The sequence below is a fragment of the Plectropomus leopardus genome, chromosome 3 (genome assembly GCF_026936395.1).
Source record: "Plectropomus leopardus strain MGB_pleo_1.0 chromosome 3, ASM2693639v1, whole genome shotgun sequence".
Lineage (NCBI taxonomy): Eukaryota > Metazoa > Chordata > Actinopteri > Perciformes > Serranidae > Plectropomus > Plectropomus leopardus.
In genome coordinates this window covers 19,432,715-19,448,483 of record NC_142178.1, presented here as the reverse complement: position 1 = coordinate 19,448,483, position 15,769 = coordinate 19,432,715, and the positions used below count along the sequence as shown (strand labels likewise).

At 38.8% G+C, this 15,769-nt stretch overlaps 1 long non-coding RNA gene across 1 annotated transcript; it reads right to left on the bottom strand.

Annotated features, from left to right (window-relative positions):
* Positions 1–4,559: 4,559 nt before the first annotated feature.
* Positions 4,560–14,815, bottom strand: LOC148189976 (uncharacterized). The gene is made up of 4 exons (XR_015776137.1): positions 14,696–14,815; positions 11,979–12,130; positions 6,427–6,494; positions 4,560–5,483 (listed from the first exon to the last, which is right to left on the bottom strand). It is a non-coding gene; the product is annotated as an uncharacterized LOC148189976 (long non-coding RNA).
* Positions 14,816–15,769: the final 954 nt, after the last annotated feature.

The window sequence follows — 15,769 nt, the reverse complement described above, 5'->3', positions numbered from 1 at the left end:
AGGAAATACTGACAAGAGCTCACTTCAATGTAGCACCAGATGCATATTCATCTGCTGGTAAAAATGTATTTTTTACTCCTGTTTAAGAAATAACGGCTTAACACTACACTGCCCAGCTGTATTGGAAATTAAGATATATATATATGTGTGAATCATTTTTTGAGATTTCCTGGAATGGGCTTGATGTTGAGTACGACTAACAAGGTTAGGAAGTTAGAGTACCAGGGTAAGTACTGAGAGACTCAGTACTTACCCTCAATTCACTCAATAGATATGGAGACGGGGGGAGCTTTGTACAGCCATTTCTGTAACATTTGAAACCAATAATCCGACATTCACACCAACCTCAGGCTGTTAGAGAGTGCCTCTTCTTGTTGTTCTAAAGGGCATGGACAAACAGCATAACTTGTCATTTAATGTGGAGGACTTGTTGGAGTGGGTGGGTGTAATTACGTGAAAAAATTGTAGCAACCTGTGTTCAACTCATGACAGACATTGCACTGACTGAAAAAGTCATGCTATAGAAAAATATTTTTTTCAATATTGAATAAACTCTGTCAAACATATGTTAAAAAATGTTAAACATGTCTTAATTAAAGCCCTTAATACAGGGATGCTCTTCTTGCTTTGCCCAGGGGCTGCTTTTGCAAGATGGCATTAGGCCAGAGGCCAGTTAAGAAACTGATATTAATATTATTCATCTTTTGATGTTTGCTGTATGCAGAGGTGTTTTTAGGATTTGAGGAAATTCAGCGTTTAGCCCAGACCTTTGTGAGATCCTCCCCTGGCACTTTAATTTATGAACAAGCTTTTGTATTTTTAAAATTTTATTTTTCCAAAGATAGCAAATATTTCTTCCTGAATTTTGGGACAATTTATTTTAAAATATGTAATGCATCCTTTCGATGGAACAAAAACATCTTGGGGTTAAAGTTTTCCTGTAATGAGTATGATATTGTTAGACAGGGTGGAATAAGTAACTTTGAAGCTACTTAAGAAGAAACTAAATGGAAGAACTGAGTGTTAAGGGATTGTATAGCCTGCGTTCATATTTTAAACAGTAGAAACATTTTGTAATCATCTGAATGTTGTTTGTTGTACTCTGTGGTGGGCTGTAATGTGCATATGTGCAGTACAGTATATAAGCAGGTTGTTGGGAGTTTGTTTCTAGGGGCTGAATTCTCGCATTGAGACTCAGGAGACGTTACACAAGACAAAATTGTTCATTGGATGAGACAACTATTCTCACTGAGCTGCAGAACGACGCCTGACAGCCTCACACACCTCATCAAGTATTTAATGCAAACTATGTTTCATGCATGGCTGTCTGCATGTGCTGTATATCTGTGCGAGTGTGTGTGTGTGTGTATGTGTGTGTGTGTGTGTGTGAGAGAGAGAGAGAGAGAGAGAGAGAGAGAGAGAGAGAACAAGTGCAGTTGAACAACTCCATAAAAGCAATCCACTGGCAGAAGATAGCAGTGCACCCTCTCACTCTCCCTGACACACACATACACACACACACAAGGCCTGCAGAGTTCAGCTGGCTCTGCCCATTGCCGTGGGCAGGGAGCCTTTGTGGGGCAGTGCATTGTGGGTATTGTGAGACACCAAGGCCGTAAAGAGCATGGAAGATCGAGTGAGAAGATAAGAGGCAAGAATTACGTGAGAGCGACTGATGTGTAATGATACAGAGGAAATGTGCTGACTGTAAACCATGAATGTGATGTTACAGTTTAATTTTTTACTGTTTGTTTTCGTTATGGATGAGATAATCTTCAAAAATTGTGCTTTAAACGATTCCCCACCATGACCACAGAGATGACTTGTTTCTGATTGGCTGTGAGGTGTCTGTGAGGCCCGGCACTGACTGCTCATGTTACACAGCGAATTTATGCCCTGATTTAGGCTCGAGTGACAGTTGTGCTTGTTTGAGCGCTCACACTGAAGAACTGGTGAGTGCAAAGGCAGGACGGTGACAAATGACCTGCTGATCGGTGACTCCTGAAACATCTAGGGGGTGCAAATCCTTAAAATCATGTGTCACGACAGTTTAAGAAGAACAGACAGTCCTTACTAGAGAATGATCTCGCCTTGGCCTTGAATATACCTTATTACTAAATAGATATTTCAAGTGAGGGACAAAAGGGACAGGTAATGCGAGAAACTGGATTGGAGACACAAGAAGGGTCAAAGACAGGTTAAAGCTATTTTAGCTTATTTATTTGATAAATTTACCGTTCTTAGAAATAGGTCTTAGCATGGTCGTACTATGAGACAATAGACCCATGGATACAGATATGGCAAGGGACCCACCACCACTCCTACACAGGAGCGAGACACACAGACTTTGTGTTGGTTTTGCATCTCTTTGTATTTGTTACACATCTTTTTGTGTGTGTGTCTTATTGGAGTAATTTTGTTTCTTGTTTAGGTACTTTTATATCTTTTTTGGTCTTTATGTGTCTCTTTGTAATAATGTTGTGTTTCTTTGAGGTAATTTTTTGTCTTACTGAGGTAATTTTGTGTCTTTTTTTAGGTACTTCTATGTTTTTCTTGGTCATTTTGCGTCTCTTTGTAGTCATTTTGTGTCTCCTTGTGGTTGTTTTGTGTCTTTTTGCAGTTGTTTGGGTTTCTTTGAAGCAATTTAGTGTCTTACTGATGTAATTTTGTGTGTTTTGTACATAATTTTATGTCTTCTTTGTTCGTTTAATGTTGCTTCATTGTCACTTTCTCACTCCTTGTGGTGGTTTAGTGTCCTTTTGTAGTCATCTGGGCCTCTTCGAGGTACATAAGTGACTTATTGAGGTGAACTTGTGTCTTGTTGATGTAATTTTATGTCTTTATTTGGTCATTTTGTGCCACTTTGTAGTCATTTTGTGATTGTGAACCACTTTGTGGTTGTTTTGCCGATTTTTTTAAAGTTACTTTGTGTCTCTTTGAAGGTCTTTGCATCTCTTTGTGGTCATTTTGATCCTGTTCCTGGTCGGTACGTGTCAATTTGAGCGACATTTTGCAAGTAAAGGCTCCTGAGGATTTACCAGCTAAGCCCCTTTTAGTCATCAATACATTGGTCTGAGGTGCTATCAGAGGGGGTAAAGTCTCCGTTACAGCTGCTGGAGATGCACCTCTTTCACAATCAACGCACAAACAGGCATGATAATACAGTCTGAAACAGGACAAGTTCCAGCTATGTAGATTGTCCAACAAAAGGTTACGTCCACAGTTGCATTTCTGGACACAGGTTAATATGACAGTATGGTGTTAAAAATGTGAAACAGAGTGTACTTTTCACCACTCATGAAGTAATGTAGCAGCCTGAAAAAATATTTTTTTATGTGATTTGACCCTACACAAACAGATGTACAGCCAACCCCGCACAGTAAGAAGATACTCCAACATAGCACTGCCAACAGCTCCTGGTTATAGAATAACTTTCTCATGATGAGGGGAATTCAAAGAAAAATGCACTAGGATGTAGTTTGTTATTGATGGCATGGCTCTAACAAAAGAATATATTCCCCAAAATCGCCATCATCAAACCCACCAGACTCCATTTAAAATAAACAGTAAATTTAGTGTATACAGAGCCAGATACTTTCACATCTAACTGGGTGAATTAAGAATTTATTTCCACAAACAAGAGTTAGTTGTTGAAATAGTGGAAAAATGATCCAAGACGATTTTGTGAGTTTCATTTAATTTCTGTTCACTTTGAATTAAGTGTGTTTTACAATGATAAAATTACTGTATATTTAAATGAAGTCTGGTGGGTTTGGTGATGGCAAATCTGGGGCTGTTTCTGGTTAAACAAAAGGGATCTTATGCTTTAACAAAAAGGTCTCTCTATGTAGGGATCCTTTCCATGATGTTGCTGACACCTACAATAACAATATTAAGGACATATGTGCATATAAAACAGAAGTTTGGCCCTGAGCCTTATGTATTATCTTGGTTATCTATATGTCAAAGATGTTTAGTTGCACAGCTGAGTGCTGGTTGTCTTCCTTTCTTTTTTCACGGTCAGGAAGAAAACAGAATGAGTGAGTTGTGTGATTGTGAGTCCAATTTTCTCTTATCCTGCACAAACTATGATGATTTAAGAGAGTTAATATTCCATGAAATGACTCGTCTAAACTCTGATATTTTCTGGTGCTTGGTTGATCAAATGCTAGAATGGTTGTTTAATTTCGATGTGTTCAAGGTTATCAGTTTTGTTGCAAAAGCCTGGAAGAGAAGGCAAGAAAGTTTCTTTAATTAGTTCTTATTCTGACTTTTCCTTCGGTGCCACACAGTAAGTGTCTCTGTGAATGATCCATGAACTCTGTCTTACTCACTGATGATCTGATTATGTAAAATACTTTGTTGCTTTGCTCCATCTTCTTTCCTTTAAAGCTATTTGTTAATATGTACAATGGACTCTGGTCTTGACTAGGGTTTATTTTATGACTGTGTCTTTGCAAGAAAAAGTAAAGCAAAGCAAAAATATCAATAATTCAATCAATAATCTGAGCTTTTCAGTGGCAAAAAAGCACTTTTAATTGACTTACATTGATGGTGCGAACATGCTCCTAATGGTTATACTGCAGCCCGTTTCACCGCTGCTGTCTGCAGCACTCTCACTCAACACTGAACTAATTAAAAAAATGCTGTTCCCATTAGTCGCTTAGACACACACAAAAACAAGGGAAATAAGGTCCAGGTTGAAAATTACAGAAGTTGCCCTTTATATGATAATTTGGGGAAGCTCTAACAATAGAAAGGTTGATATTTGTTTTCTGGTCGTCTCTTCAACATGACAAAGACCCCGTTAATGTGCTCATCCACGGCTGAAGACACTGGAAGTGAATTCCAGCCATTAAACTGACAAAGAGATCAAATATTGGATGTCAATAACACAATCACATACAATGAAGTGCCATTTCACAGCCTCTGCTGCTTGCTGCGAGGTCCCTGATTTGCATTGGCCTCTCTGCTGGCCTGGGCTCCACATTTTTCTCACAGCCACAGGTGTCCCACTGAGCCAGGTGTCAACCCAAATGGCAAACATAATCAACTCCTCTGGGTGGTCTGATAACTCACATGTCACCAGCTCCTTTATGCTTTTAGCCGACCCCTGGGAAAATGTATTCAGCAGGACTTCAGATGTCTGTGTAGTCTGCACTGCCAGGGTGCAGGACTCAGTTATTTAAATGACTACAGTCCCTTTTTGTTGGCATACTGCGTGAAATCATGCACCATTCTTGCATGCAGCCATTGGATTTGTGTTCCTCGATGGCTCTGGCTCACACCCGAGCTGACCACACAGAGATAGGAAACAAAACATTGTATGTCTTGGGAAGGATTTGGATGGCTGGGCCTTGAATGCTTGGTCACGTTGTACTTGTTCCAAGAAAGTCAGACAGAAATGTGCTCTCTCTTTGTATCCCATGGGGATTAGGATTGGCCTCTAGCTCTTGAGCCAACTGCCTCGCCAGTGGCTGCAGCTGAAAGGAAAAGGAGTAAGAGACCAGCTGAAGCTGTGATGACGACCTGCTCTTCAAACTGGGAGTGAGCAGCTCTGATATCTTTTCTCCAAAAACTTTAGTTTAACCCTTTGAAAATGGGAAGATATCACTTTATGTGCTGCTTTCACAGGTATTTAAAGCTTTTGATAAAATTGGTGCAATTCCTTTTAAAAACACAGGGAAAAAAGAGCAACTTGGTAGTAAATGTTTCACAAATTGCAAGAAATTATTAAATTTAGAAAATTATCTTTTTAAAAAGCTAGGGGGGAAATGTATTTATTGCTAATTATCATAACACATATTCAAAATTATGTTACAGAATTATTATAATTTTTATGCATATGAAACCAAGTGAACTTTGAGGGTTTTTTAAGGAATATCATAACTATGTTTCTTTTCATAAACCTAACCAGATTAACTTAACTTGCGTGAACCTAACATGTAACTTTACGTGAAGTACGTGACTTTACATCAAGTACACATTGTCATTTGTGGGGTTGCTAATTCATTAGAGTTCACGTTAACTTGCTTTGTCTGGGGATCATTTTTGCAAAAACTCCCTCCCACCAAACACCCGTAACTCAGACTCACTCCACTCATTTAAAAATCAATACAAAACACACCTCTTCAAAAAACAATACCTGTCTGGTATTACCTGGTATTTGTTTTCTGTTCTTTGTATTTGTTTTTTTCCATTTCCTTTAAGTATCTTTCAGTATTTTGTATTTGTTTTATTTTTACTCTTGAGAAATTACTCCTGCCATTTATTGTTATTGTTACTATTTCTATTATTATTATCATTATCATTATCATTATTATATCTGCTACCATGGAGAGCAACAAAAACAACATTCTCGTTATGTTTCTCGCATTTAACCAGCCAATAAGATGATGAGTTAGCTAGCAAGACACGCTCACATACCTTTGTTTAGGGGTTTTGATGGATAAAGTTGTCATGTGGTGTGGAGCAGGTGGACCCAAACCAGAGGACTGCAGGCAACAGAGACCAAAATGAAAATGAAAAAATGAAATGAAAATCACTTTTCATTTAAGGTTGATGCAGGGAAAAATCCAACCAAGGATCCCGTAACAAAAACTAAGGATGCAACAAAGACTGAACTGAAAAGCAGGACTTGAATACAAACTAGTCTGAAGAGGGGATGAGGTGCAGGTGGAGAAAAGAGTGGAGAAGCACAGGTGAGGGGAATAAGATGATGACGCAGAAGGCAGGGAGCTGATTGGCTGGAAAAACTGAGGAGCAGGGAGCCAGTATGAGGCTGATGCAGCGCAGGTGTGTAGAGACAGCACAGAAACACTGGAGGGAAAAACACAGTAAGCAGAATCCCCCAAACCCAGAAAACACAATCTTCTTAACAATAAACCAACCAGGTGTAACAAAGGAAACTAATAAAGGCAAATTATTCTATTACAGACACTCAGTCCAGTCGTCCCAAAAAGACTAAAGGCACCAGAACTCATCAGGCTGTGACAGGAAGTTGTAGTAATCATGTCACTAATAATTGAGCTTCAGACCTTGCATATGGTCTTTGAATCCAAATTTTATTATTTCTAGATGACTGCAGCCCTCTCAGTTATAGCTGCCTCATGCATTGGTCTGCTGGTCTGTTGCATCCTCATAGGTTGCAGGTTGTATGCATTGTACTAGAAATCACCTAAATATCTTAAAAAACAAAAAAACAAAAACTTAACTTCTCAATATATAGGAAATGCAAATATTTTATTTTAAAAAAAGTCAAGTGTTTAGTCTTGAATGCTAAGGTAAAGCCAAGTCTCAAGTCCTGACATTTAATCATATCGTGTAACTCAAAATCCTTCACTTTGTAACGCAATGCAAAGCAAAGCAAAGCAACGAAACGAAACGAAACGAAACGAAACGAAACGAAACGAAACGAAACGAAACGAAACGAAACGAAACGAAACAAAACAAAAACAAAAAGCAATAGCAGTACTCACAACCTGATCACAATGAGGCTCTTTGTCTAATCATTTTTGTAATATTGTGAGGCGTGATGCATACAAAGTAATTCTGTGTATAAGTACCTGTCTCCATAGCTGAAATCTAGTCCCACTACAAAATGATTAAGCCATAAGTTGAGTATCACTGCACTAGAGTTATTAATAATAATAATAATACTATGACTAAATACCTGAAAACAAAAAAAAAATCCCATCAGACTCAACTTTACTCTATGTTTAGTGCAATTTGAGTTTCAGAGTCTTACTCAAAGTTTCTGTGAGATATGGAGAGCAAGATCTAGAGATTTAATCACCAGCCCTCTAAAAAAGAGCCAACCTCCTGCTGCACCTGATGTACAGCCTCGCTGGCAACAACTGAAGGACGCAAAGAGGATTGATAACGGTCAGAGGGATTTACAAACCTTTTCATTTGTTGCCCAAAAAATAATAAAGTGGACCAAGGAACCACTAAAACAGTGGCACAAAACAACAGACTGACAGGAAATTAAACCCAAACTATATCATTGTTAAAAGTAAGCTGTCAAAGAGACGTGACCCGAGTCTCAGCAAGGAACGAAGCTCCCACAGTTTGTGTATCCCAGCAGACAGGCGCAGACAATGTCTCAGTGATTAAGTAAGAAAGATCTGACACAGGCTGAGTGCCTCCCACCGGCCGCAGACATTACAGTCAGCATGAAAGTCTTCAAACACCTTGGACAGCTCCTGCACTGCTGACAGATCCACAATCAGCACCTCGGACAGAGACACAGCGATACATTCCCTGCGCCGTCCTCTGCAGAGGGGAGAGAAAGTCAAAAATCTGTTGACTTTATGTCCCTTCAGCATCAATCTGAAGGACGCTTGATTTGTATGCCCCTGTGTCGGCAATAGCCGAGGCTTGTTTTTGGGTTGTGCCTCCATTCGTCCATACCTACGTCTGTATGTGCTGACCTACAGTTCATTCTTGTGAACGTGATATCTCAAGAACACTTTAAGGGACTTTCTACAAATCTGGCCCAAATTTTCACTTGGACTCAAGGATGAACTGATCAGGTTTTGGTGGTCAAGCATCAAAGGTAAAGGTCACTGTGACCTTGTCTTTCACATTCTCATGAATGCAATATCTGAAGATGGCCTTGACAGACTTTCATAAAATTTGTCACAAACATCCACTTGGACTCAAGAAATATCTGATTGGAATCTGATGATCGAAGGTCAAAGATTAAGGTCACGGTGACCTCATAAAAGATGTTTTTGGCCATAACTTAAAGACAATTTCACCCAAATAATATAATAGGATATAATCATTAAGTTGTGAAATTTTGTATCCAAGAGGTCAAAGGTCAGCTGTGACATCAGAATGTTAAATGGACTGCCCTTGATTGCACTTTTCTAGTCTTCAAAACACTCAAAGCGCTTTCACACTACATGTCACATTCACCCGTTCACACACTGGTGTGATGGCCGAGGCTACCATACAAGGTGACACCTGCTACTCAGTAACCGATTGCGCAGCATCAGGAGCAATTTGGGGTTCTTGGGAGTATCTTGCCCAAGGATACATCGACATGTTGACAGGAGGAGCCACAGCCACCTGAACACTTTTCTGGTCATTTCTCAATATCATAGGTCAGGAGCAGAAGGGAAGATATTTTGTCAGGTACTGAATTAATGACACCACACTTGGGTGTCCACCTTGAAACTGTGCTGATTGTATCGATCTTCTGTACTGCTGAGGGGAAAATGTGCGTGAAACATCCATTTTTTCAAAGACATACACCGTAGACATGGACATAAACCGTAGCTGTCACATACAGCCATACAGCAACAGTATTTCTAATTTATGGCTTTACAGCAACAAAGTCTCAGGGGATAATAAACAAAATAAAGTATATTGTTTTAATTGCCACAGTTGGAGGATAGTTGTTTAGTGTATGGAGTCGGTGCGGAAGATGCATCAGGCCCAGTTTTCTTTTAAGAAAGATAAATAGGTTGCGCTCCGAGCCTCCTGTTGAGTCTCCAGTTTGGCTTTTACTCCTGGAGTGAACATAATTCAACACAAGCTCGTACAGGGATTCTTCTTGTATTGTGGACTTATGGGCTTTTTTCCCGTCCATGTGATGAAGTAAGCGAATGGTGTTTAAAAGCAGCAGGGTTCACCTCAGCTGCATAGATGACTCCATTTTTAAACATCCATGCGGTTAGAAGTACATAATTTATGGCCTCAGTCAACAGCGCTGAAAGGTCGGTTTACTCAACTGAGAGACATGTTTGACACCGACAAGTACTTTAATAAAATGCTAACTCTTTTATTTTCTAACTTGAAGAAAACACACACAGCGAGGTGCAGGGTGAGTTTTATGACAAGTCCATCAAAATTTAGTTATTTTTTCAGTGTGCCATGCTTAATTTTCAAAAGGTTTCTGGATCTTGCCTTCAACAGAGTGACATCTGAGGATGTTTATATATCGTTTGTTATTAGTTATGTGACTTAAAAGCCATCCAAAACATCATTACAAGTGTTGTCCAAACAATCCCTGCGCAATGTCCTGAAGTAGATGATTCTGGAGCTTTGGATCATATCACACGGCAGCAGATGTTTACTGTGTTGTCATGACATTGCAGAATTTTGATTTTTTTTTTAGAGTCATGTCATCAAAAGCTCCAGAACAGCTGCAAATGGACCCTGTGTTGAGATTACTTTGTCAGCTGTTATTTGGTCAAGAATTCACCAACATGATCTTATATGGAAAAAGACCACAACCTCTGAACCAGACCAGGATTCATCGCCTAAACATAGCCCGATTTTAGACCATATTTTAAAATAATAATTAAATATATTAAAAATACATGAAAACCTGTGAATAATTAACAAAAGCACTGCATGCCTCCATATTTACATTATGAATGCTTATTTTATAATAGATGTGTAATAGATATTTATTAAACATCTTTTCGAAGTTATTATTTTGCTCAGTAAATTGGGTTTAGGCAACAAAATGAACTGATTAGGTTTAGAAAAAAAGTGTTCTTGTTATAACTACGTTTGTTACATACTGGACATATATGTCATAAAGTGATGTAAGTACATTGCGTAACATGAGCTAACTTTGTAACCGATGTAAATATGTTAAATTAAAAGAAGTCCATATTGACTTTTAGTTTCACATGGGACACAAACAGTGGTTTCCAGGATGAAAGTCCGCTGTTTGTCGACACATCCACCAATGCAACACCTCCCTCTTGCTGTTGTTGTGTCCAAGTCTGTTCACCCATCAAATAGTTTTTCTTTGTATTAGTGATTAGAGTGTATTAGTGTAGCGAATCAAGTTTGTCTTGTGTACGTTTGAATCTCAGATTTTATTGAAATGCATAGACATCGCCTCCTTCATAGAGGAATGTGAAAACACCTCTTCAGTGACAAAGTGACACAGATACAAGTCAGTTTAGTCAGACATTTTTTGGGGGACATAAACAGAAGAAAAGCACATATTTGAGTGGAGGTAATGTTGGTGGAGGGGACCTTAAAGTTGCCTTATAGAGGTGTAATGCTAAGTCATTGGCGTGCTGTTCTAAATTACAGACGACCATGCCGCCAATTTTTTCATCTAACTCTTGCCCAAAAAGTCAATATATTCTGTTAAAACCAACAAGAGAACTTCTTCACAAGTACTTCCTTCAGGCACCAGGAACTAGAATAAGTAACCGTAGCCATTTGTAAGGATAAGAAACTACCACAATTTTCATCTGTCAAATTATACTTATTTGAAACTTTGACATATAAGTGTATTATCCTCATTATATTGTGAGTTTGTATTATTTGTATTCAGCTATATTGCTATTTTTTCATGTTTGGCATACTTTCTCTGATGATGATATAGGTATTTACTGTGTCACTTTGTTGTTGTTATGTCATCTCCCATTTGTCTGCACTCCTGCATCTTATATTTACATTATGGACCACAAAGAAAATAAATCTCACTTTACTGTGTCATTGTTGACACTGTTCTGTGATTTAATGTGAAATAAACTGAGCTAAACTGAAACTTTTGTCCTCTGCCACTCCAACCTCGCAAACTTAGATGAGAAATGACAGAAAGATTTACCTTCTCTGGGCTGCAAATTATTCCCACAACTTTGTTTTTTTTTTTTTTTTTTACTCTGCCTGCAGATGACAAGAACACCAGACATTGTTGTTGATGGTCACGCTCACTCACAAGGTCAGTGGTGTTGTAAACAGGAGTCTTTGAAGAGATGAAACTGCTGGTAATTTATAGGCACAGCTCTGACAAATTACTGTTTCCAGGATGTAATGAGAAAAGCAACATGATTTAAAATTAATGCCGTCTTTTAACAATGAGTAATGACTAATATATACCTCTTTATGGATGCCAGATTCAATACTTGCAATAAAAAATACACCAAAAACAAAGAACGCGGTGAGGCCTCTGCATATTGGAAAATGGTTTCACATGATCGTTCATTTCAGTCACTCACATGCACAAGCTGTCCTCGTTCTTCTGTCATGGGGCGTTGTGGTGGGATGGGGGGCGGGGGTGGGTGATGCTGAGGGGACGATGCCCAGCGGCGAGCACTCTCCCCCCGGGGAGGGCTGAGTGCCTCTCTCTCTCTCCCGCCTGGAGCTTCATCTTTTATAGAAGAGACAAAATAAAACAAACACAACAAAACGGCGTGAAGTCTGAGAGCTGAAGCTCTCACATTTACAAGCTCTCACACATAGTGAGGGGTAGCTGGAGATGCACACGGAGCAGAGTTTGTCCAACTCCTTGTTCCTGCCTCCCAGCATCCCTCAGCAAGCAGCAGTCAGGTGGAAACCCTCTATTAGAATAACAACAATGCTACACACTGTGCATGTGCGCGTCAGACTGGATGTAACTTTAATGGTGTGATTAGCCAGGTTATTAAAGCTAAATTTACTCTAAATGTTCTGCGTCTATTTCTGCACCTGGAAGTACCCTGATTAGCATACCGCTATTAGCATAAGCATAGCCTGGCAGAGCTATTTGTGTGTGTGTGTGTGTGTGTGTGTGTGTGAGAGAGAGAGAGGGAGGGGGGAGAGGAGGTGAGGCAGGGACTAGCTGTCATCAGTCACGCATGGCATCCCTCCACTGTGTGCTTATTTGAGATTTATAGCTTTCTACCAGGGAAGCCATGTTGCTTTTGTTGCTCAAACTGAGCTGACTGACAGAGACCGCGCTGTCAATCAAACATCATCTGTCAGCCGGGCAGAAAGTCCACCATCAGAGCCGTGAAAGGAGCCGTTCATCCTGGATATTAAAGGGCCACTCCAGTGATTTAGTGCAGCTCCTAGATAAAGTTTGAGGATTCGTGAGGCGCAGATTAAAGAGAGGATGGTTAAAATTGAAAGCAGCAGAAAGTGAGCTACTCTGACTTTTAGTACTTAACAAGAGGGATGGTCCACACATGCTGTTTGCTTAATGTGACTAAATGGACCCTCCCCGCCTGGTAAACCTCTCTCAAACTCTACACCCCGCTGTCTTTAGACAGACTTTGTGTCTCAAGCCCTCAACAAGATAACCCTGGTGACACCCAGAATGTGCCTAATGAGTGGGCCTGATTTTTTTAAGCTCATATAAAAATGATATGGGGTGAAAAAACAGGCTGACCTGTGGTAGATTTGTTGTATGTCTAGTACTCGTGTCTGTGACTGGGTTTTAGGGCCACATTGATGAAAACTAATTATTTTTGAGACTTTCAGGATAAAGTTGTAATATTGAGAAAAAAATTGCATTAATACAAAAATTAAGTTGTAGTTTGATCAGAAAAAATCGTGCTTTTAAGAGAATAAACCCTTAAAATTAGGAGAATAAAGCTGCTATTTTACGAGAAAAAAGTCGGAATTTTACAAGAAAAAAAAAATCAGAAGAGCAGAGGCAGCCTCCTTGGCAACCGGAAGCTGCCAAGGAAGCTGCCTGTTGTCTCACCTTTTTTATAGTTTGCTGACAGTATGTTTATTTCCCTAATATAACATCCCCTTTCTCGTAAAAATACGACTTTATTCTCAAAAAATTAAGTTTTTCTTGTTATATTACCAAAATATTATCATAATATTACTACTTTTTTTCATAATATTACCACTATATTCTCAAAATAATGACTTAAATAATGAAATAATAACGAAATCTAACATTTTTTTTCTTTTACATGTGAGATAGTCTATTGACATATTTTGGATCCAGAAATGTTGTTTCCTATAAACTTTTATGATTGAAATGTCATCTATTGGCCCAGTGGATGAAATTCAACTTAATTGATATGAGCTGCATATTGGGCAATTTATGTAATCAGCATAATAAGATAATTAACCCTTTGAAACCTGAGCAGAACGGCTTAATTTCTTTTTAAAAACATGGAAAGAGGGTAATGAGCAATGAAAGAAAAGAACCAAAAAATTGTAAGAAATTAGCAAAAAGTATAAGAAAATTTAGGGAAATTTTTCAACATGCAATTCTTAGTAAGCAAGTTACATTTCATCCACTGGGTCTACAGATGACATTTCAACCATAGAAATAAAAAATTAAAAATAAAAAACAACATTTCTGGGTTCAGTAATGGCCATATAGAGGGTTTCAGTGGACGAAGAAAAACATATGGAGCCAGTTTCCGTCAAGTCACATAACTTATCTTCTGTTTCCGCTGTCATGATGCTTTTGTTGCCTCAATGTTTCATCTGCATGATTGTGATTCTGATATTTTCTTTTGATGCTGTGTATGATGACAGTTTGAAAAAAATAAAAAACCTTCTGCTCCGCTGATGAGATGAAAAATAACAGCAGATGATCAGTGTGGAGTGATGAGGAGACTCCTCAAATTACGTCTTAAAACAAACAGAAATATCATATGTGGCGTGCTCTATCAAATTCATGTTGCAACGGCTCATTGCTAGATGAATGCGTATTATGTCAACATTAAAAAAAAAAGATTTTTGGTGATTTTGATTTTAAATAAACAAAGTCTTGCTGCTAACTTCATTTGTTTAGGCCTCTTCCTTTGCAGTGTTGACAGTTTGAAAAAAAAAAACCAAACAAAACCCAACAACTCACGTTTCTGCTCCAGTGATGAGACAGAGATGAAAACAGCAGATCATTGCGGAGCGATAAGGAGAAACAAATCACGACTTGAAACAAACAGAAATATCACATTTCCATCGTGTTTTCTGCGATATAACTCACTGTTTGAGGTTTGATGGGCGCTTGTTTATCATGTTGCACCCTCTTCTTCTGCAGCGGTTTAATCACACACACCTGTGTGGAGAATCAGTGCCACCTGCTGCTTATCTGCATCAATCTGCTGACAGACAGCCTGACAGCCTGCCCACCCTGTCACAGTCATAAACGCTCCCCTGAATTTCATGAATCTGATTGGGCGGGCAAGCTGTCAATCTGGGTGCCCTCTCAGGCCCTCTGGATAATATTAAGTTTTTTTCCTCAGACTTAAAAAAAGCAACAACTGTTTTCAGGAGCCCAGCAGATCATCTCATGACAAGTTAACTGAATTTCATGTGTAAAATTGGTGGAGTGCCACTTCAACAGCTGAAGAGTCACAACAACTGCAGACAAGGAGCCTTGTCAGCGGCGTTGGGCAGTTACTTAGTTACGCATCACAGTGATGTCATTTTTAGTAGCATCCACAAGAAGAGGAGAAATGTGACTTTCAGCACTGTACAGATTACACCGTGGCTTTACCAGGAGCCCTGTTTCGAGATTGAAGAATCTTATTTGCCATTTGCTCAGTTACAAATATACACCAGCATTCAGTGCTTCTTTCACGTGTATTTTCATCACCTTGGAATAATAAGTTTCTATGTGATTGTCAGAACTGACTTATTCATATGTTCTTATGCTGTGACAGCTAATTAACATTATGTGAGGTGGCTTTTTATTTTTTATTTTTTTGCGTTGTATACTTTTTGGACTTTTTATTTGGAAAACAAAAAGGTTCACATCAGTTATAGTGTTTGGAATGCAAAACTTTGTGAAATAAAGTGAAATATCTCAAAAATATCTCAAAACTGCTCAGAGTGTAGTGTATATATATATATATATATATGTGTGTGTGTGTGTATATTGTAAGCCTACCTTGGCTTGTGGAAGGATAGTCAGTGTGCAATTATGCAAATTAGTCTGTTAGTTTGATTTCTTAAGGGCGTTACCAACAACTGTAAAACAAAATGCGTTAAGGCAGTTTGAAAGACCTACAACCAATCAGAGCTATGACTCGTGGTATAGCACTGAGCAACTGAAAAA